Raw genomic sequence first — 21,781 nt, 5'->3', positions numbered from 1 at the left:
CAGCTTTTATGAAGAGTGGCGAAAATGAGCCTTCAGGTGATTCGTTAGCTCCCCATCTCACTCCTCCTAAAGACCTCCTTAGTAGTTAATTAAATAATCAAGAAATAATAGGCTCGTCTTCCTATATTATTCTGTCTTGTTTATTGGCTTGGCAGAGCTGGGGAGGCAAGGGAAAGCTTCTTTGCTTTATTAAAGGGGAAGAATTATCTTCAGGGCCAAGGGTGAGCAATAACATCAGGGAACATCATTAGCGCTTCCTATTCCTACAGGAGATGCTCTGTGATATCAGTTACTGGGGTCAGTCATCACAGTACACCAACATTTTGCAACCATAACAGCAAAATGTGTCCCCGTGAATATCGTAGAAGATTCCCTCATTCTCACGAACCCCTCCACCTGGGAGAGAGGAATGGGAAGGTGCCAGGTGCCAGGTTGAGCTAGATTAGGTCATGATAACCTAGGCAGAATATGAGATTCGAGAGAGCAGAGAGGAACTTTGGTTTCAAGCAGAAGTCTATGGAAGATACGGCTTGGCAAAAAACAAAAAAAAGCCCCAAAAACCTTTGATCACTTCTGGGAGATCTCATGGGGGTATGACTTTAGTGTCTCTGAGACTGTTCAGAAGCCCGGAAGAACTTTCTGTGAGAGAGTGGCGTGTTCGGACCTGCACCGCAGAAAGGTTGTGCTGGCAGTGTGAGGCGCAGATTGTACTGGGGAAAGGCTGGAGGTGGAAGGTCAAACCAAATTCAAGGCTCTCTCTGGCGGCAGTTCCTGTGAGAGACGCTAAAGGTCCAGAAAAGGGGTGTGGACAGAGAAGGGGGTGAATTCTAGACGAGTCTCGGGGACAGGGTTGGCTCGGCAATATCATTAGAGCGTGACGGCCGAATTTGGAGTGAGGAAGAAAGAAGACGTGTTTATGGCATTACCAAACTCACTTCCGATTTGTCATGTAATTTATGATTAATAATGAGATGAAGAGTGATGCTACTGTCCACAGAATACTGGAGAGTAAAACCTCCAAGTTTCTCCCGTAACAAAACAACAAAAATTGTATGTATAACATAATGTAAAATTATATTACATATAAAATATAAATAATATATAGGAGATAGAAGAAAAACATTCTCATTGGAAGCCAAAAAGACTTCCATTTTAAAGTTTTAAAGATTTAAAGATATAAAAGATTTTGTTAGATTCTTCCTCCAGAAATGTCTCAATGGAATCTTTTTGTCTACTACAGAAATATTTTCACAACCATGTTTAACACCTGAGGGTATAAATAGTCCCCCTTTCCTGTAACTTTCTAGAACTCTTCGCAGTAAACAACCCTTAATATGCCCAGGCAATAAATGTCTTCTATTAATCTATTTGCTTAAAATATACTAATTAAAAGTCTTCTTGCTTTTGTCTATTTCATATATATAATAATTGAAATTCAAAGTTTTAAAAACGATGTTCTCGCCCTATCCAAAGTAGTGTGCTTCCTGTTACTGAACACCAGAGGGCATCATTCAGTGAAAGCCAGGACTTAGGAGAGAGGGAGAGAAGAAAATTGCTAATGAAAGAAACTGATTTTTTAGTGTGTACCCTTATCTACCGTGAACGATTACCATGGTAACAGCACCAGTTAAGATGATTGTATATTTAGGTCACAGTATAAAAGGAGAATCTGGAACATGTTGGGGTGGGGGGGAAATAAAGTAAGACAAGAGTATATAAAATATAGGAGCAGGCAAACCAGCCAGAACCTCTCACCCTTTGCTAATAGCAATTTCCCAAAGTTACATTATGCCTTTCAAAGCGAAGGAGGATAATACACCCTAACTAAAATTAAAAGCTGCCCTTGAAATTCAGACCCTTATGCACCTGCAGTATTAACGAAGAAAGAAGAGTTTGTTCAGCATGACAAAACGGGGGGATGAGTAGACTGGAGGCTGAGCCTTGGCCGAGTGTAGTTCTTGATTAGACGTTGCGTTGCAAAGCCTCTTGTCCACTTCAACAGCATGTACTATGAGTTAAACAGGAAGATATCAAAATTCCCTTTCATCCTTTTGCACCTGACAAAGGAAATTTAGTATAGCTATAGGTAGAAACAGCATCTGCCAAAATATAAGGCAACTTTGGTGCCCTCCTTTTCCTCTGCCAGAGGCGATTGCTGATTAATCCGAACAAGCATGTTGTGCCACCTGAGAACCTAGCTGGCTCTGAACCTTCCTTCCTTAGGGTCTAGGGATCCAACACGATTATGCAGAACTGAAGTAAAAGGAGAAGAACATCGTCAGACTCTGAACACCAGTTCTGATTTCCCAAACACAGAATGAACAGCGCTCCAACAGTCCATGGAGCCAATCAGCACGCAGGAGACAGATGGGAGTCCAACAGGCTTGAATCCAGCGTCTGCAGCTTCCTCGCTGCGTGACTTGGGGCCTTCCCTGACCCTCTGAACTCTGCTTTCCTCATTTGTAAAATGGGAAAAATAACATCTACTTCACAGGGTTGTTGCATTGAGAAAGTTGATTCACCTTTTCACATACCTAACAAACACTTAATAAGCTCCTAGGAGGTGCCAGGTACTGTTTTAAACAGTGGGGACAAAGCTCTGAGAGAACAGAGAACTTAGCACAGGTAAGGTGCTTAGGACAGTGGCTGGGACTAAGAACACACCCTCTAAAAATGCATTTCTAAGGGACAATGACCCGTTCCCTTTGCACCATCCAAAACGCACAGAACTAAAATTACCGCCTCCATCACCACCACACGATCCACTGAGCTTTGGGGTTGGCAGTGAGTCCCCTTGCTCCGACACCCTGGAATCGAAGCAGTCCCGACACCTGCTCCATGACCCGAAGGTAGACCAAGTAGGGACAGGTGATAGGGACTGCAAGCCAGGTGTTAACAGCCACAGGGAGCGTACTGACAGTGTCCCCTGAGGAAACTCACACGGAGAGTCCACACCATAAAACAGCTAGCCACGTCCAATACAAGTTCCAATGAAGCTACCCCCGGGGACTGGGTAACACAATGCTTCTCTCGGGTTCTTGATCCTACTGAGTAAAGGGGAGAAATAATAAGATAAGATGAAGAGTGGGGCGTGAGTGGTCAGGTTCAGGCAATCACGATAGGCATTTTCTCCCAGGCGTACCCCATACGGACGGAGGCAGGGGACAGAGGCTGTCTGTGGCTGTTAATAGCATACGCACAGGTTCCTACCCTTTGTTTTTTTTCCTCTTTCTCCCATTTCCTCCTCCTTTCCCTTTATCCCACTCTCCCCTCTTCCTCCTTTACACTTGCTTTAACTTGGTTCATTGCCTTGGGTCGGAGAGCCACGTGCCTCCTAACTGGCCCACCAATCCCCCTCCCCGGATGTGGGTGCCCTGCCAGCCAGCAGGCTGTGGAATGCTGTTTTCTTCCCGCCTCTGAAGCTGCTTCGCTCCCTTCTGTGCCCTTGAACCTGGGGGTTGGCTGCCCTCAAAGTGGAGTTAGAAAATTCCTACTGAATGTACACCCACCTGCCTGCGGCAGGGGGTTATCTGGCAAAGCGGGACATAGGATCACATTTGGAGCCATAGAGATTTTAATGTTAAGATAGCAATCTCTGTTCCCCCAAACTGAGAAACTGTGGGGACCATTCCAAAGGGTCCCCCCTGAATTTTGGGTCCGAGGACTCTCCCCACTCCCACCTCATTGAGATTTTACAACAGTAAATGGACTTGGCTGGCATTTCTAAAGCCTTTTTTAGGGGCAAGTGTTATTTTTCAGTTGGCATTGGCATAATTGTTTCACTCAGTGAAGCATAGAGAGCCCACAGAGTTTTCTTATCTCTGCCACAACTGGAACACATTACTAATAATAGTGATAACAATAAAATTCACCTGGCATCAACTCACTTGAGTCCTTGGCTGCCAAAGAGCCTGCAAAGCTGCGACACTGTCAGCACAAAATTCCCCCATTCACCGGACCAGAGTCTCCAAAGTCCACCTTCTGAACTGCAGCCTAATGCAGTTCCCGGTGTGAACCTCTCTTGGCCAAACAAAACAACTGGTCCACTTCCATGTTTATCAGTGCCCTTGTTGTTGGGCCCAAAGGTCTCTCTCTCTGTCTCTGTCTCTGTCTCTGTCTCTCTCTCTCTCTCTCTCTCTCACACACACACACACACACACACACACCCCTAATTGTAGTTTCTAAAGTGTACCATCACCCTAATTTCCGCGCTCTACCAACACCAGCGTGCTTTACCCTGCCATATGCTCTTCAATACTATGTATGCACATATGCCCATTGCCAACAAAATGCCAGTGCCGGTCCTCTGCCCAGCTGAGCACCAGGCGTTTAAGAGATGCCTCCCTGACACAGCCCTCTTCACCTGGTAAAGCAGGACCGCCTGGAGTGAAGTCAAGGGTTGGTCCCCCAAGACCCAGCCTTCTGGACTTGCCTGAGTGGCTGGAGAGGGGCTGCCCACAGCGGGTGGGCTCTGGCCTGAGGCCGGGGGAAGAGAGGTTAGAGGCGGGGAACCACAGCCAGAGCTGGAGGACCATTTCCCCCAGAGCTTACCCCGCCCCCCGTCCCACCCCCCACCCAAATTCGAGTTGTTCCCAGGCCTTCCCTGTCCGCCACGTTTTCTTCGGGAATGGTTTGGCTCCATTCCCCTCTGCTCTGTCCTCTGCGGAGCCAAGGCCACGGCTATGACCCTGACCAGCCCTGGCCGCGGGCGCTCGGGGCTGTGGAGCCCGGGCTGCGTAAAGGAGCGCAGGCGGTGTGCGGTGGAGCGTGGGGACGCGTGTTTGTGCTGCTGGCTGCGTGCACTGGGGGACTGACGCGCCACAGGGCTGGCTGCCAGGTACCCACTGCCACCCAGCGCTAAGAAAAAGAGCAAAAAAAGCAAAACAAACAAGAAAAAGAAAAGAGAAGATGAACGGGAAATAGAAAGTCAGCGTGGGGGATTCCGGAGCTCGAGGACCGGGAAGCACCACCGCGCTTTTGCTGGGCTGGCCACGCCTGGGCTGGCGGACGCGTAGCGCTTGGTGGCCTCCGTCACAGACGTGTCGGGGCGGTGAACTAAGAGAAGGACACCTGAGGGCGACTCGGGTGAGATGTCAACGGGCAGTTCCGCTTGCTTTGGGTGTCTACCCCATTTCTCCTCCCTCCTCTCTGCGCCGGGAGGATATTCCCACACAAGCAACAGTCCTGGTCTCGTGACCTGGAACTGACTGGTGAGCTAGCTCGGGCGGTTTTGTGGCTCGAGAAAGCCTGGAGGACGGCGACCGCAGGAGGGTAGAGAAAGAAAGAGGGACCCAGGAGGGGGGCTGAGGCAGAGGTGTGTGCCTCCCCCGGGTCAGTAATTCCGGGGGACATTGACCTCCTGAGAACTCCCCTGGGCGAGCCTCCTTCTATCCCGCTGGGGGCGCCCAGGGTCTCGAGCTCACAGGTGGGATTTCTGCGTGATCCACCCTGCGAGGGCTCCGACCGCACCTCGGGGGAGCTGCGAGGTCTAAGTTATTCGTGACCGCCCAGGTCGGCAGGTGCGGGCAGCCAGGTACACGGGGGAGCGGGCAGTGACCCCTACTACGACCCGAGCCCTGCCAGGGTGACCAAGGAGCCACCGTGGAGTGGGCGTTGTCGAAGCCCAGGCATAGTCTGGGACCTTGTGGGCTCTGTCCGGGCTGAGAGCCTGTCCCTAAGCCGAGGCGGACAGCCGACCTTGGGTATGGAGCTGATACAGGATGGGGTGGCAGAAGGCTACCCCCACCTCTGTCCTGGAACCACTAACCCATTCTTACCCAGCTCCCTGCTCCTTGGTCGTGGTCCACGAACCGCAGCACCAAAAAGCGGAACCGGGGCGAGCCGGGCCTCCACTCCGCACGCCTGGAAGACGTGGCCAGACTCCAGGCGGAAAGAAGCGTGAGGGGTAGGAGAGGGCGAAGCTCTCCTTGTCTTTTCCCTGGCATCTCGGGGTTAGGGAGAGGGTCGGGTGACAGAGGGTGGGGTGAAGAACTGGAAGAGGGAGCGATGCCCCTGCAAGGCGCGGCTCCCAGGCTGCTTTCCACCTTCCGCGGGACTCAGTGACCCGCGGAATCACACCCCTGCCCCGCGCAGTGCCTCATTTGCCCCTTCCAGCCAGACCCGCCATCGCTGCCCTCAGTTCTCCAAGCCCCAGGAGCCAAAGTTTCCGTTTGAGAATCTGCGCTTGTGGGGAAACAGCGTCCTGTTTCCCAACCCCCGGGCTCTCGCCGGGTGCTGGAGATTTGGAGGGCGCCGGCTGTGCCAGGGACCCTGGCGCGGAGGAGCCCAGAGCTGGGCAGAGCAGTGCTCTCTTACCTGCTGCCCGTTTGGCTCCAGCTGCCTCCCCGGACTGCGATTTCCCTGATGCAGGATGGCAGGAGCGACGAGTGCTTCGCCGGTTCGGGGCTGACCTGCTCGGGCGCGAGCTGCGCAGGGCTCAGAGTCCTAAGCCAGCCGCTCGCTGGCTTTCTCCCTTGATCTTGAGAGAGAAAAGGAAAAGATTAGTTGGTGCCGCGACACCCGGAGGGGTGGGGCGGGGGAGGCGGGGAGAGAGCCGACCCAAAGATTCTTGAGAGCTGCGGGGCTCTGGCGCTCGCAACCAGAGTCGCGCACCTCTTTCGGGCCCCAGTCATTTGGCGAGCCGGGAACCCCTTGTCGGTTTAAACTGAAATGACACTAACGCTGCCCCCCCGCCCCCCGACGCACACACCAAACCACCCAAAGAGAAGCAAAAAGGACTTCCAAACCTGGCTTTCACGGAGATGAGTCTGGAGAACGAAACAGAACCAAGCCCTGGGTGGACCGGCGAGCTGGGCGGGATTCATTTCTTCACCAAAGTGCTTGGGAAAGTAGTAATTAGAGTAGCGCCAACACCTACTTCAGTGCCTGTGGCTATTTCCTTCTGGGATTTGCGGTTGTCAGACTCTAGCCAACCCGCAGGCTGGCGCGTGTGCGCGCGTGTGTGCATGTGTGTGCGCGCGCGCGCGTGCGCTCCCTGGAGTGAGTGAGTCCCTGCACCTGGAGCCTTTGGTAAAACAGGAGAGCGGGTCTCTGTTCGGGCGTGTGCGTTCGATTAGCTGCAATGGGCGGACAATTTCTGGAGAGAACATTTACAATTTTCTTGCAATATGCCAGGATTAATTGCTGTGGAAGGCGCTCCTCCAATGAAATCGTCTCTGCTCTCTGATTTGGCGGTTTTTTCTGAGCAAATATGACAGCCTTTTCTCCAGGCTCCTTTCCGCTCCCCTCCACGTCCATCCCCAGAGCCCTGCTCTCCATCTGCAATTTCTACATCAGAACCTTTACAGTTACCTCCACCACCACCCAGTCCCATCCCCGCAAGTACAGGATCGCTGGAAAAGTGGCACCACAGACTGGGAGGAACGCAGTGCTGCTTTTCAATCGCCGAAGATGCTCCAACCCAGTTTTTCCAGGTGGGAAAAGGTTTAGGATAAATCCGCTATGCTTCTTAAACACAGAATTGTGCTAAACTATTCACAGATTGTTTATTTCCTTGGGACATTGACGAGCGTGTTAGAGGGAGAGGTTTTGTTTTGTTTTGTTTTGTTTTTTTCTCTTCTTGTTTTAAACACGGGTCAATGCCCATGTTTTTGATAGGCATTCAATTTCAATGAATTTACGGTGCTTCATGGAATTTGGAATCTCCATAAAAAATTAGGATGCAAACTTTTTGTGCTCAGATCAGCCTTAGAGTTTTATTTCTTCGTTTTGATGAGAAATTCAAAAGAGCACTCATTATATTTGGGCACTAACCCATTCGATAAAGGCACAATGACAGTTCTCTGAAGCCGAGGACAAGACTTGCTTTTATGAAAGTGCGTGTGACTATGAAGGTAACACCAATGTATGACATGTTCTACACCCTGCGTTCTCTCTCACCTGCCCTTGGCAATCCAATGAAAAAGTCGAAACCTTATACTGAATGACACAAAATTAGATCCATTCTTTTTTCGATCACAAAGACAGACAACGAGCAGGTTAAAGATGCATTGGTTTAATATAGTTAATTAAATTCAGTTCCATTCCTGATGCCCAGGCCTTTGCTAAGTGTCTAAGAGCATAGAGAATAGCAAGTGTCTCCCATATATAGTGCCAAGGAAAGCCACTCATATGAAACACCTGTATAGCCATTGACAATCAGGATAATGAATTGTACAGCAATGTAAGTTCACTAATAAATGGAAACCCTGTAGCTCAAAATTTCTGCCCTTTCTGTTAACTCAGAACTAACACCAAGCAGGACTTGGCACAAACTTGATTTTGCTAGATTGAAGTCACCCTGAAATAATGCATTATTATCCTGTGGCTCTACCTTCAGCCTCCACACCCTCACATCCTTCGATCACTGGGAGATGCTAAGATACCTGTTAGCCAATCAAGGCATCTCTGTTCGGTCCTGATCTTAGCCTCCCCCAGCAGTTGGTCCATTGCATTAAACATATGATTTTATCATTTCTTCTTTAGGTGGTCCTTTGAAAATGAATGCGTATTTTCCCTCCTTACCCTATTATTTCTGTCTGTTAAACCTCCACAAATCTATGGAGTTGCTTGACTGCAGAAAAGGAAAGGGGAACGGATCCCTGGCCAGCAATTGAGAAGAGGAAAACTCAGTGATCCGCTGCTATTTTATTCTCTCATACCATTAATGCTTTCTTACCAACAGGGCTACACATTCCAAAAATAGCAATAAAGCAAAAAGTCAATGAAAACCAGGAAATATCTCCTGAAACTTGAATCAAACTGAGTCTGTGAGTAAGTACTACTATGTCCAATAGAAGTCACTCTACTACGGCCTTTTACAGAGCAGACGAGCTGCAAATGGAAGCAGCATTTTTAGCAAACAATCAGCGAGGATGCCCATTTGCTTGTTCTAGAGCATCAATGAAAACACTTTTTCCTATATATACATGTAGCTGTGCCACTAAATGTGTGATTTTAAGGAGATCATTTAATTGCTCTGTGCCTCTGTTTCTTAATATGTACCAGGGACATCGTAATGTCTCCTGGGGTGGTTATAAGGAAGAATAGGCTTAACTCACGCAGTTTTTAGTGGAGTGCATCGTTATAAGACTGTCAGCCAGGAATTTAAAGCGCAGATTCCTGGGTCATGTGTCTGACCTGCCGAATGGAAACATTTAGGAGTGAGTCTTGACAATGGAAAGCATATAATATCATGCAATAAACATGTTCAACATTATCCATTGTCACAGTAATCCCAAGAAACCCAATTCTTTTTCCCTTCTAGTTTTTTTTTTCTCTACTGGCAAAGATCATACATATTCTGAGCATTTTATTTTTATCTCTTATGCCAGTTCATTTTCTCAGATAAAAGAGTACTCCCCCATCCTAGGAATATAGGTTTTACATTTATTAGTAACCCCTGGTGTGGAACATTTCAAAAGCTCTTTTTAACGATTTTGTAGAGTCCATCTATGGGTTTCCCTTTATCTATATGCCTATTTTCCACCTCAAAGAACACTAGTAAATTAGTCATTTCCACTTGTGGAGCCAAATTCATTACCTGCAACGTCACAAGGCTGGTTTCAGGAGTGGGCTGAAAAGGTCAGGTACCTGAAAGGGGTGGCTTTGAATCTCTTGAATAAGACTGGAAATAAGCTCACCACTAAGGTCAGGAGAAGGGGAACGACCGGCGGCTCTCGTTCCCGGGAAGGTGATGCATATTTTATTGTGCCACATTGATTTCGGTGCAGCAGTAATTAGGCTTCAGTAATTAGATGCACAAATCAGCACTCTGTCATCATAAGTGGATTAAGAGGGTGACAGGTTCACCTCGAGTGATTTCCCGCCAGGTGTGGTGGCCAGAACATTTTCGGAATTTTCTGCTTTCAAAGAACCAAGAGGATGGAGGTGAGGATGTTGCCCGTGTGGAGAAAATGAGCCAAGAACAGGAGATGTTGCCTCGCTCTTGGTTCCCCAATCACACAAACTGTTCAGGAGCTGAACGGGGGACACACAGCATTTACCAGCAGGGGGTTTGGGAAAGGCAGGCGGATTTATCTGATGCACCTGAAGGGGCTCAGAGCAGGCCTCCCCAGGATGTGTCACCTGGGCCTCCCCAGGATGTGTTACCTGAGGATTATTTGGAGCTAAAGGCACTCCAGCCCCTCAAGCTCAAGAAATGCTTTTGCCTCTCAAAGAATTTAAATCCTGGCCTTCCCCCAAATGAAGTATTATCAGGAATAAAGTTTCACGTCCTGTCTGTATGTCAGGGGGAACATCTAATTACTGAACATCTGCTCTTCTCATCATCTCGTGCATCACCCTCCTCCCCTCTAAAGCCCCAGGCCCCTCTTCCATTTGGCTCAAGATGGCATATGTACCTTATTTTACCTGTCTGTCTTGGAACCTCTTGTGTGTGGGGGGGGGGGGGAGTCACGTATGTATGAAATGAAATGAAATTTTCTCCTGTTAATTTGTCTCACGTCCGTTTGATTATTAGACCAGCCAAAGAACCTTTGGGGGACATAGGGAAATTTTTCCTCCCCAACATATGCTAAAGAAACCTTTCTCTTCCTTAACCTCCGTTTGAAAGAGAACAATCCTGTGTTAAAAGTGCCCAGCCTCTCAATGGCAGTCGCTTCCCCAAACGGGTTCTTTAGTCTCCCTTGCTGTTGCGAAATCTCAATAACAGCCCCATAATAGACACGCTATTCTTCTTAGAGTTATTTATTTTCCCCACATACCTCCTCAGAAAGTAATTGAAATGCTTCTATTCTTTAGCTAGAAAAGACGATCTCCTTTCCTCCTAGAAAATCCTAAACGTTCCTCTTTCAGACCCAGCAATGGGAGTTTGCATGTACAAGTGGGACAGACTCCGAGTGATACCTGGCGACGGCCTAACAAACAATGACTTGCTGCTTTGTTCTTTTCCTGTTTTTCTTAGGTTGGGCATCATAGCTGCCTTAAACTCTTCCTCTCCTTGCACTGGTGGTGTTATCCAAAGCCTGAAACCATTTACTGCTGCGGTGTCTACAATATCTAAAACACAGAGTTATCTTTCCAACAGGGAATGTGAAGGAGGGGCGTAGAGTGAAACACCGCCCCGCGGAACGTGAAGCAGCTGCATCAGTGATAAGTCAGTGTGAAGCACGCAGGAGGAAAAGGCCATCGGGGACGCGCGCTTACTTGGGGAAGCATGTCGTGTGTGTGTGTGTGTGTGTGTGTGTGTGCATCCCTCTCCTGGAGGTGATGCCGAGTTCCTCTTCAGAGGCAAACCTCCATGGAGAACTGAAACATTTCAACCACAGACACCTCAGGGTGTAGTGTGATGGACGGCTTTAGCATCCCCTTTTCAGGGCTTAAGTTAGAGGCTGGACTCTCAGATGGAGATAAGATTGTAGCAACTGCCCTGGCTGGTGTGGCTCAGTGAACCAAAGGGTCGCCCGCTCAATTCCCAGTCAGGGCACGTGCCTGGGTTGCTGGGCCAGGTCCCCAGTAGGTGGCGTGTGAGAGGCAACCACACATTGATGTTTCTCTCCCTTCCCCTCTCTAAAAATAAATAAATAAAATCTTAAAAAAAAATTGTAGCAATTTCTACATGAAGGTCTTGTGAGACTCTTCCCTGTGCATGGGGCCCCACATGATTTGAATCAGTGGCTCTTTGTGGAGGAAGGAGTAGCGTCTAGGAATGCTCAAGATCGCCCTCTATAGGGAGGCCTGGTGTCTTAGAATTTAGAGGGAACTCCGTCCTTATTTAAGGGAATTCACATAATTTCTCACATCATAGACTTCCCTGGTTCTGATGCTAACTAAAAATGGCACTGCAAGAGGCAGGGGGGAATTGTAACACATCTCAAGAAAGCATACTGGGAGACACCACAACATAGCACAGCCTTGTCATTCAATTTCATCTGCCCCTTATTTCTTGAGAGTGACTGAGATAACAGCGACGCAGAAAGAAGTGTGTTGCCAAACAAGACTCAGTGGAGTGTGTCTGATGATATCACTCTGTGTAGACCTTTTCATTTTATCTTTTGCGACAGCATGGATGGACCTGGAGAATTATGCTAAGTGAAACAAGCCAGTCAGAGAAAGACAAATACCCTACGATCTCACTTACATGTGGAATCTAGTGAACAAAATAAACTGATGAACCAAACAGAAGCAGAAGCAAAACAGGAACAGAAGACTGATAGCTGTCAGAGGAAAGGGGGAGGGAGGCTGAACGAAAGGAGGGAGAAAGGGATGAGCCAAAGAACATATATGCATAATCCATGGACACAGACAACAGTGTGGTGAAGGCCAGAGGGAAGGGAGGGTGGAGGCTGGGAGAAGGTGAGCAAAGGCAGGAGGGGGGGATGATACCATCTACAATAGTGTCAACCATAAAAAAAAAAAACTAGTGCATCCAACCGGTGCACCCAAGAAGCCTTCCTTAAAGCATTCCTTGTTTTTCCATGCCTAATAAGATGGATCCTGGGGACTTTGTCCTTTCCTTCTCATTTACTCGGCAAGGTGACTGGGTTTTGACTGGAGGGCCTCATTTACAAAACCTCACAGACAATATTCTATAACTAAGTCCCTGCAGAAAGGAATGAGGTCAGGCCCTGGGCAAAATGCATGTACCTGCTGTATTCCTACAAGGCTTTTATTGACAAACATGTTCCTAGAAAGGGAGTTAATTTAAAAAGAAGGCCCGACAAGCATGGGTGGGTAATTATTGAATGTCTTCAATGACAGCCACTGGAAACCTACCCTCAGAGTGCCGCAGCCCACACAATGCCCTCTCCTCTTACTGATGCCACGATAGAGAGTCCAGATTCTCCCGCTTGATAGTAACCCCCAGGAATGTTTCTCACGCAGGTCTCATGGAGACAGGCCGCCTTGGCTTCGCTTCCTTCTGTGGGGTCACTTCGGACAATGCCGGCGTGCATCTCTGAGAGTTGAGTGTTCTCAGAAGCCTGCCATAAACTGAACTGAAGTCTGTATTGAGATTGATTCAACACATATTTATATATCACTCAGTCTTCTCTTAGATATTAGGGCAAGAACAACAAACAAGAAATTATGAGAAAAGGCTCCTGCCCTCCAGAAGCTTAACCCAGTTGGAGGGAACAATATAAGCAGAACTTCTGTTCCTAGTCACCCAGGACAAAGTCTTTGATGTCAAAACCCAGGGGGGATTCAGGCAAGGGCCTGGACACGTGTCTATCAGGGAGAAGGTTCCAGAAGTGGATTCTGCCTACCGCATACTCTCTCTGGGATTTGGGAGCTAGAGGTTAGATCTTGGGAGTAAGATACTCTGGAGGATGAAACAATACTTAAAATATTTAAAGCAATCACCAAGAAGGTACAGTTACAGCTGAAAACATCTGTTAATGACCATAGAAGTGGGGGCAGAATGTGCCATGCCAAAATATGCCTCTTCGGCATGTTGATTATTTTGAGCTGGTTATTTTTAAGAGGCAGCAGACACAGGAGAAGTTCTGAAAACTAAGTAGAAGTTACCTTTGTGGTCTGGACAAAACTACTAGCTAAATCGCTCTCCTAAGACCTTTGGGGCATTAGCTTTTGCTGCAGTAAGGTTAACTCTTTGGCCAGCAGTGGTGAAAATCATGCAGGGACCCCATGAAGGAGAACATCTTGCCTGGCAGCACTGGCACCACAGTTCCCTAGCAACATGCTCCAGCAACAAAGGACTTTTACTTTGTGCTTGTAGCTGGATTTTAGCTTTCAGTTGGCTAAGCAGTCTCTCCCTAGTCCCAACTCTTATAAAGGTATGCTTCAACAAAATTTGGAATTAATTCTTTTTACTTCCCTTGCCTGGAACTATAGTGCAATTAATTAATCATCACTTTGGAGTTTATTATTCCTTTTGGCTTCTTAAGAGACATTATCTTGTGTGCTATTGGTTTGTGAAGTTATTATACTTCCCGCCATGAACCTGTGCTAAATAAATTATTGATGAAGAGAATCTCAGTCTGAGTATAATTTTATCTCCCAAACCAAAACAGTGTCTCTGGCACATGGATACTTTTATAATTTCTTGAGAAGAAAATTCCAGGTCAGGGCTGACACAGGTCATTCTAATTATAAACTAGTGGCATTGGGGAAGAAAGCAATATTATTAAGAATGGGAATGCAGTCCCTGTTTGTGGAATGGACTTAACGGAATGGAAACCTGTTTTGAGCCATCATTTATACTTTCGGTGAGCAGAATAATATTAGGGAATGTCCTTTATATGTCTTGCTCCAGTGCTGGCCCAGAGTGATGAATGAGAGAATGAAAATGGGGGAAAGATGTAAATTTTCAAGATGAAAGTGGGACTGTGCCACTCAGCATCTAAAAAGAGCAGAGCTTTGCAGAAAGCTTCTTTATCATCATCTCCAAAGCAGGATGACCTGGGTTAGGAGAGCGAAGAGGAAGGAACATCACTGACGTACAAACAGCAGACTTGCTTGTAGAGCCAAAACCTGAGAAAGATGGGATCCAGCGCTCCCCACACAGCAAAGCAAGGTTCAGGTTCCAACTTTGCCACTCATCAGATATGTGGTCTTGGACCAAATGCCTCACCCCTCTACAGCTCAGTCCCCCTGTACAATGATGTGGAGATTCTGTCCCAGAGCCATCAGGATGGTTGAACAAAATACTTGTGGAGGACATTTTGAAAAATGTGAATTATTAACTGTGGGTATGTGATGAAATTGTGTTGTGAATGACTGATTTCTTTTCTCCTTGCCCAATTCCATCTGTTTCCCCCACCCCAGATAGGTGTTTCTTTTTAATTAAATATAATGATGACTTAGGAGAATATGAGCCAACATGTGGCTGGGGACAGGGAAATTTTGGACAGGTTGTTAATCTTGTTCACTCAAATCATACCAGAAAAAAAAAATACATGTGTATCCTTAGCAGAAAGATGAAAGAATCATTGGTGTCTCCTTTTCTTGACTTTCTTAGTCTCTTCAGCTCCTGGTATTGAATATCAAGCCTAGGTGCCCCTTGTCCTTATGTGGCTCTCAATGAAGAAAGGTGAAATTCCTCTTCTAAAACAAAGATGCCTGTCCTGTCCTCTGCCAAACATAGAACACCCAACACTTGCTTTGGTCTGGCCTCTAAAACTACGGCTAGTGATACCTGTTAACTAGAGAAACTAGCACCTACCCTCAGGGCGTAGGTACGCTCTGATAGTAAAATGATATAGGAAAATTCCTGATGAATCTATACATTTATACCAGAAACTCAGATTTTATTTATGACCCAACTAAACTTACACATGTTCTCCCATTCCAGCCTTTTAGCTCTTAAACATTCTCCCAGGTCCAATTGCTACTCTGTCCTTATGCGTCCTACCCACTGGCTTGAGATTCACCAGATAATCAACTCTCTACTTCCTAGTGTTTCTGTGAAAGTTTAGACCTGGACCTCTTAAAATAAAAAAAAAATCTGGTCTGAACAATGTTCCTGCTGTCTCTTTTAAACCTAAAAACCTTTCTTGTAAATTGTGGGGTGATCACTGCGGCTGGGCTGTAAGCATAGTAAACCCTTTCCCCAATCACCAAGTCCATTTGGGTTAAGTATATTCCACCTGAAATTTATTTTGATGTGGTTAATTGCTCACAACATGAACAACTATGGGGAACATTTCTCAGGATATTATTACATGAAAATGATGATTCTCGCAAAGAAATGTTAAACTCATGTTCCAATTTGAGTTGTCTTTGGCACTGGGCTTGTTATCTTGGTCAGAACACTAATATACATATTAATATAAATCCATTATTTATATATTATTAAAATTAATTCCAAGACATTAAAAACATTTTTACTATGATTGCTTAGAGACAATGATTTACTTATTCTACATTGTTAGAATTAGCAAAATTTCTTATCTTATTCTCTCTCCTCTCTAGAACTTTTGATTCTTATTTTTGATTCTCAGCTTAATTTGTGACCTAAAAGGGAAGCATTGAAGCAACAGTCTAATGAAGACAGAAGAATAGGTCTGAACATGATGGCAGTGGATGAAAGGAGATGAGGGTGGATAGAGGAAATGTGGGAAGAGACACGGAGACCAATGGCACAGAATTGAGAAGCCAGAAATAAACCCACGTGTATATGAGCAAATAAATTTCAACAAAGGGGCCAAAAACATACCATAGAGAAAATCGGAAAGCCACATGCAAAAGAATGAAACTAGACTATAGTTTATCCCCATGTACAAAAATTAACTGAAAATGGATCAAAGACCTAGATATAAGACCTGAAACAATAAATTACATAGAAGAAAACATAGGTACTAAACTTATGGACCTTCCTCTTAGAGAGGATTTTATGAATTTGACCCCAAAGTCAAAGGAAGTAAAAGCAAAAATAAATGAGTGGGACTATATCAAACTAAAAATCTTCTGCACAGCAAAAGAAACTGTCAACAAAACAAAAAGGCCACCAACCAAATGGGAGAAGATATTTGCGAACAACGCCTCTAACAAGAGGTTAATATCCAAAATACATAAAGACTCATAGAACTCAACATTAATAAAACAAACAACCCAATTAAAAAATGCACAGAGAACCTGAACAAACACTCCTCCCTAGAAGACATACACATGATCAACAGATATAAGAAACGATGCTCATCTTCACTAGCCAGCAGGGAAATGTAAATCAAAACCACAATGAGATACCACCTCACACCTGCTAGAATGGCTATCATCTACAAGACAAGCAATAACAAGTGTTGGAGAGGTTGTGGAGAAAAAAGAACCCTCATTCACTGCTGGTGGGAATGTAAACTGGTACAGCCACTATGGAAAACAGTATGGAGGTTCCTCAAACAATTAAGAACAGAATTACCATATGACCCAGCAATATGTCTTCTGGGTATCTACCCCCAAAATATGAAACTATTTATTCACAAAAAGGTCTGCATCCCTATGTTCATTACAGCATTATTCATGGTGGCCAAGACATGAAAACAGCCAGAGAGCACCCCAATGGATGAGAGGGTAAAGAAGATGTGGTACATCCATACAGTGGAATACTACTCAGCCACAAGAAAAGATAAAATGCTGCCATCTGTGACAACACGGCTGGATCTTGAGAATATCAAGTGAAATAAGTCAGAGAGAAAGAGTCAAGAACCATGTGATTTTACTCTTGTGGGATGTAAAACTGAAAGCAACAAATGAACAAATAAGACAAACAAAGACTCGTGGACACAGGCAGCAGCATGGTGGTGCCCCGAGGGAAAGGAGTAGATGGCGTGGGGAGGTATTAAAGGTGAGGGAGTTGAATGTATGGTGATGGAGGGAGACTTGACTTGGGGTGATACACACACAGTGCAATATTCAGATCACGTATCATAGAAATGTACACTTGAAACCTATATCATTAATTATATTAACCAATGTCCCCCCAATACATTTAATTTAAAAGAAATAAGGCCCTTACTAACTGAAGTCCAATGTCCTAATGGAGCCACTACTCATGATCTTAAAGGAGACAACGGGGAACCACCTCCCTGTGTCCACCACAAACACACCCATGGGAGGTGGGAAACTGAAAGAAGCCCTACCTGGACAAGGCGATGGCGTTGTTTTCTGCTCCTTTGCTGAACTGCGACAGCTCAGCCCTCATGCCAACCTGGAAGACCTCAGCGCCTCAGATGGAGCTTATCAACCCATTCCATGGAGATTGCTGTAGGGGGTAAACAAGGAGCAAAACCAAGAATAGTCCCCCAAAAGCTCTTCTTTTCTTTGTTTTTGCTCGCATTCTCCCTTGTGTGGTGACAGTTTTCTCTGTGAGCCTCTTTAGAAACCGGAGGGCAGAGAGGAAAAGAAGTTATTGAAGAGAGACTGGGGGGTTGATGACAGAGAGGAGGAAAGAAGTGAAATGGGTAGTGACCTGGTGACAAGGACAAGGGTTGGAATCTAGACCCCGAGCCAGCATGCCACAGTGTTTCTCAAAATGGACCCACGGCAAACCAGAACATTTAATCTAAATGTTTTATTAAAGATATAAATAGCATCTTCAATGCCAGTTTTACAAAGCACAGCAGTACCAGGCAGACAGCATTTTTAAAGCATTTCTATGGGAATCTGTAAACAGGCAGAGTATTTATTTAGTTTTCAATTAGCCCTGAGGAATAAAAGTGACTTTTTGGTATAGATAATGCTTCATAATACAATCCCAAACAACATAAATTCATAGACGAATGGTTTTTTGGAGCAGATCTCAAGTCTCCATTCACCTTCTCCTTAGTTGGCTTCCAGCATTGCTAATGTTTATATTTCTCCTTAATAGTGACCATCTCCACTCACTTTAAAAATAACTCACCAAACATTTGTCGATTTATGTGCATACTTCTGTGAGGTGAGATCAGCCAGTGATGAAGTTCAGCTTCTGGGGGAAAGAATGTACCCTGTGCACAGTATCTCCCTGTTGAAGTGGGATGAGCTGCGGGAGTGTGTACCTGGCCACATCTGGGAACATCGGCCCCTTGTAACTAGGTCATTTGACACATGGAAAGCAGGTACTCAGAGGAATGATCGCTTGGCCAATACCAAAGGATGAACTCATTCTATATTTTTGAACTACCCTAGTATTGTAAATTTATGACTATGGGCTTCATGAGTTTAAAACAAATGTTGACTACTAGATAGACTTGTTCTAAAATGAATTGCAAAATGGCTTGACTTCCAAATGGGAGTTCTCAGTGATACCTTAGTGGAAAGTGCCCTGAAGCCTAATCCCAGTCCTCCCGAGTCAGATAGCCTTGGTATGCAATTTAACTCACCCATGCTCTCTCTCTTTACCTGGAAAAGAAGGCAATGTATCTGTCCTAAGTGATTCCAGATTATTTTAAAGATATTTTACTACCTTAAGATTTATTACATTTTGAGAAATCCAGTAGTCACAGTACTCTTTTGCCCAGTGTTATGATGATTTTTATAATCTTTAATGTTAATATGTAGTAAGGGTGTTAGGCACAATATACCCCCCCCCCAAAGATGTTCATATCCTAAGCCCTGGAACCTCTGAATATATGGCCAAACGTGGGGGATAAAAAGGAATTTAGATGGTAAATGTAATTAAAGTTACTAATCAGCTGACCTTATGATAATATTATCTAACCCTGCATTATTCGATTGGGCCCAATGCAACACCAAGGTCCTTGAAGGTGGGTGACTGAGGCGGAAGACTCAGTATCAGAGTAATGGGATGTGAAAAGGATGTTACTGGCCATTGGCAGCTTTGTGGATGGAAGAGACCATGAGTCAAGAGACAGGCAGGCTGCAGAACCTGGAGAATGTTAGAGAAAACAACCTCTCCTGGAGCCTCCAGGGGCAATGCAGCCCTACGGACACCTTGGTTTTAGCCCAATGAGATCTGCATTGAACTTCTAAACTACCAAATTTTGAGATCAAAAACTTGAATTGTTTTAAGCAACCAAGTTGATGGTAATTTGCTAGAGCACTCATATGAAACTAACACACCAAGTTTCCACTAGTGTCATAGAAAGTGACGTAGGTATTGTAGGCTTAACGTTACTTTAGCTTGTCCAAATTTCCAGGTGAGTACTTATGTTAGTTGCAATAGAATTGTGCCAAGTATTGTGCCCAAAAGTTTCAGTCAAGTATTATGGCTACAATAACCTTCCTAGCGTGGGGGTGGGGGAGGGGGTACAAAAACTTTAAGGAGGCAGTTTATTGATACTAAATGTTCAGCACTTAGGACAGTTCAGTGATATTTACCAGTTTTCAATCAGTACCTTGGAGAGAGAACAGGACACATTGTTTCACAGGAGAGTATCAAAATAGGCCTAAGTAGTCAATTATTCTGAGGTGTCAGCCCCTGAGATTTGGAGAATAATTGGGCTTATCATAACCTCAAAAGGAAGTATAAAGTCACCTCACTTTGGGGTGACTCTTGCCTTTCCATCAAATTCCCTCACCCAAGTTTTGACCAAACCAGTTGGAGCAAAAGCCACGTTCTCTCCAACCCAATGCTACATCCTACATACAGCCTCTCTAAACTTTCTTGGCCTGAGTTTTCTTCCTTATGTCTCCCCGTGTGCAAATCTCAAACTCTTCCTTCAGTCTTGTAGCCCTTGCTCATAATCCGTCTTTGCCGTCCAGCAATGCTCTTGATTTAGAATAAAGGCAAACTGAGCTCATTAATGCAAAGCTTAGATAAGAGAAGGTACAGATTCAAAAGAAGCCCCTGTGCCTTATTCACTCATTCACTTAATAAACAATATTCTTATTGCCTACCATAGCCCAGGCATGTCTCTACTCACTAGAGATAAAGACAACCTTGTTTGTGTGGCCATGTTGTGGGGGTACGCAAGCAGTAAACAGCCAGATAGACAGAAAGAAAGATAGATAGATGATGCATAGATAGATAGATAGAATAGTATCACACAATGACAATCACTACAAAATGCAAAAGCAAGAGAAGAGACTAGTGTAGATTAGATATGGTGCTGTCTGAGAAATATTTATAATTCTCATTTCTCATGGGCACAAAATCAGACTGAAGTTGTGGTGGGATAGGGTCCTGTGGTTAGTTCTACTTATAAAATGTGAATGGCACAGACATGATTCAAGGCTGAGTGCTTAATTACCAGCGTGAGAACCTCAGGGGCTCCCCTTCCTTCTGATACAGCAACTGGCAATCGTCACAATAGAAGCTCCAGTCTGGACCCCTGAGACACTTCTGCTAACCACAGTGAATGTCTAGTGGGATTGTGAAATACAACTTTGTTGTCCTTCTCTCCACACCATAATCTACCCATTCTGACTGATAAAGATAGTCAGGGAAAACAAGGTACCAAGGGGCTGAAATTCCATCAGAGGCTTAAATGACGATACTGCGTGAGCCATGTTAAGTTCTGGGGTAAGACTATTTCAGACGGAGCGAATAGCTAGAGTGAAGGCTTTGAGACAGGCCTGAGCCAGGCTCTGAGAAAGTACTGCATAAGTCTGAACCAAACTTGGACATGAATCATAGCTGTGGCCATTGCTTAGGATCCCAGGTAGTCTGAATCACAGCAATGCCATCATTTTTACCCATTCATTTATTAAATAAACATTTATTAAGCAACTACAGTATACCAGGATCTGGACAAACCATTTGGGATAAAAATGGTGAATAAAGATAAAACTTTTGGAGTAGTGGAGGAGACAAATATTGAGCAAGTAAGTACACAAATTCAATGGAAATGACAACTATGATAAGTGTAATGGAATAAAAGGTCGTGTTGCTCTGAGAATACAGAATAGGGGGATTTAAATCTCCCAGAGAGGTCAGAGAAGGGTTGCCTAAGGAAGGGAAGCCTGACTTTTCATAGAGGAGGAGAAATTAATCCGATAAAGAGTGGGAGGAAATGTTTGCTAAGAAAAGGGAACCACAGGTCAAATCTTCTCTTGTGGGAGAGAGCATGCAGGGTAGAAAAGCCTGGAAAAGATCCAGTGTGAATGAGAGGAGACGACCAGGCAAACGGGGAGGACAGAACCCAGGCCTAAAATATGGCCACGTTTGGGAACCCTGTCTTCATAATCGAAGTGGTGGGAAGACATTGGTGGATTTCAGTGGGTGTGAGGAAAGATGACTATAATCAAGTGTGGTTAAAACAAATGTTCTGGTCACAGTGAGGAGAGTGAGTTGGAGGAAGGCAAGGGCCAATGAGGATAGGTTGTGTGGCCGCTGGCTAAGACCAATGGACAAAGGATGGCATCTTTCATTGAGACATTATGTTGGCAATACAGAAAAGTGGTGAATTCCAAAGTATTGTAT

The 21,781-nt window shown here is 45.4% G+C and overlaps 1 protein-coding gene and 1 long non-coding RNA gene across 2 annotated transcripts in view; one reads left to right on the top strand and one right to left on the bottom strand.

Annotated features, from left to right (window-relative positions):
* The window catches only part of CHRM2 (cholinergic receptor muscarinic 2), a 142,639-nt gene extending 135,239 nt beyond the window's left edge, over positions 1 to 7,400 (bottom strand). Inside the window, exons 1-2 of the mRNA XM_045191197.2 lie at positions 6,747 to 7,400; positions 6,316 to 6,478 (exon numbers count right to left, since the gene is read on the bottom strand). The gene's annotated coding sequence lies outside the window, so the exon portion shown is untranslated. The remainder of the gene's footprint in view (positions 1 to 6,315; positions 6,479 to 6,746) is intronic.
* On the top strand, positions 7,371 to 11,519 carry LOC123479215 (uncharacterized). The gene is made up of 3 exons (XR_006654752.2): positions 7,371 to 7,433; positions 8,684 to 8,772; positions 10,925 to 11,519. It is a non-coding gene; the product is annotated as an uncharacterized lncRNA (long non-coding RNA).
* Positions 11,520 to 21,781: the final 10,262 nt, after the last annotated feature.

Source organism: Desmodus rotundus, chromosome 6 (assembly GCF_022682495.2).
Source record: "Desmodus rotundus isolate HL8 chromosome 6, HLdesRot8A.1, whole genome shotgun sequence".
Lineage (NCBI taxonomy): Eukaryota > Metazoa > Chordata > Mammalia > Chiroptera > Phyllostomidae > Desmodus > Desmodus rotundus.
This window is presented reverse-complemented; position numbering and strand designations above follow the sequence as displayed.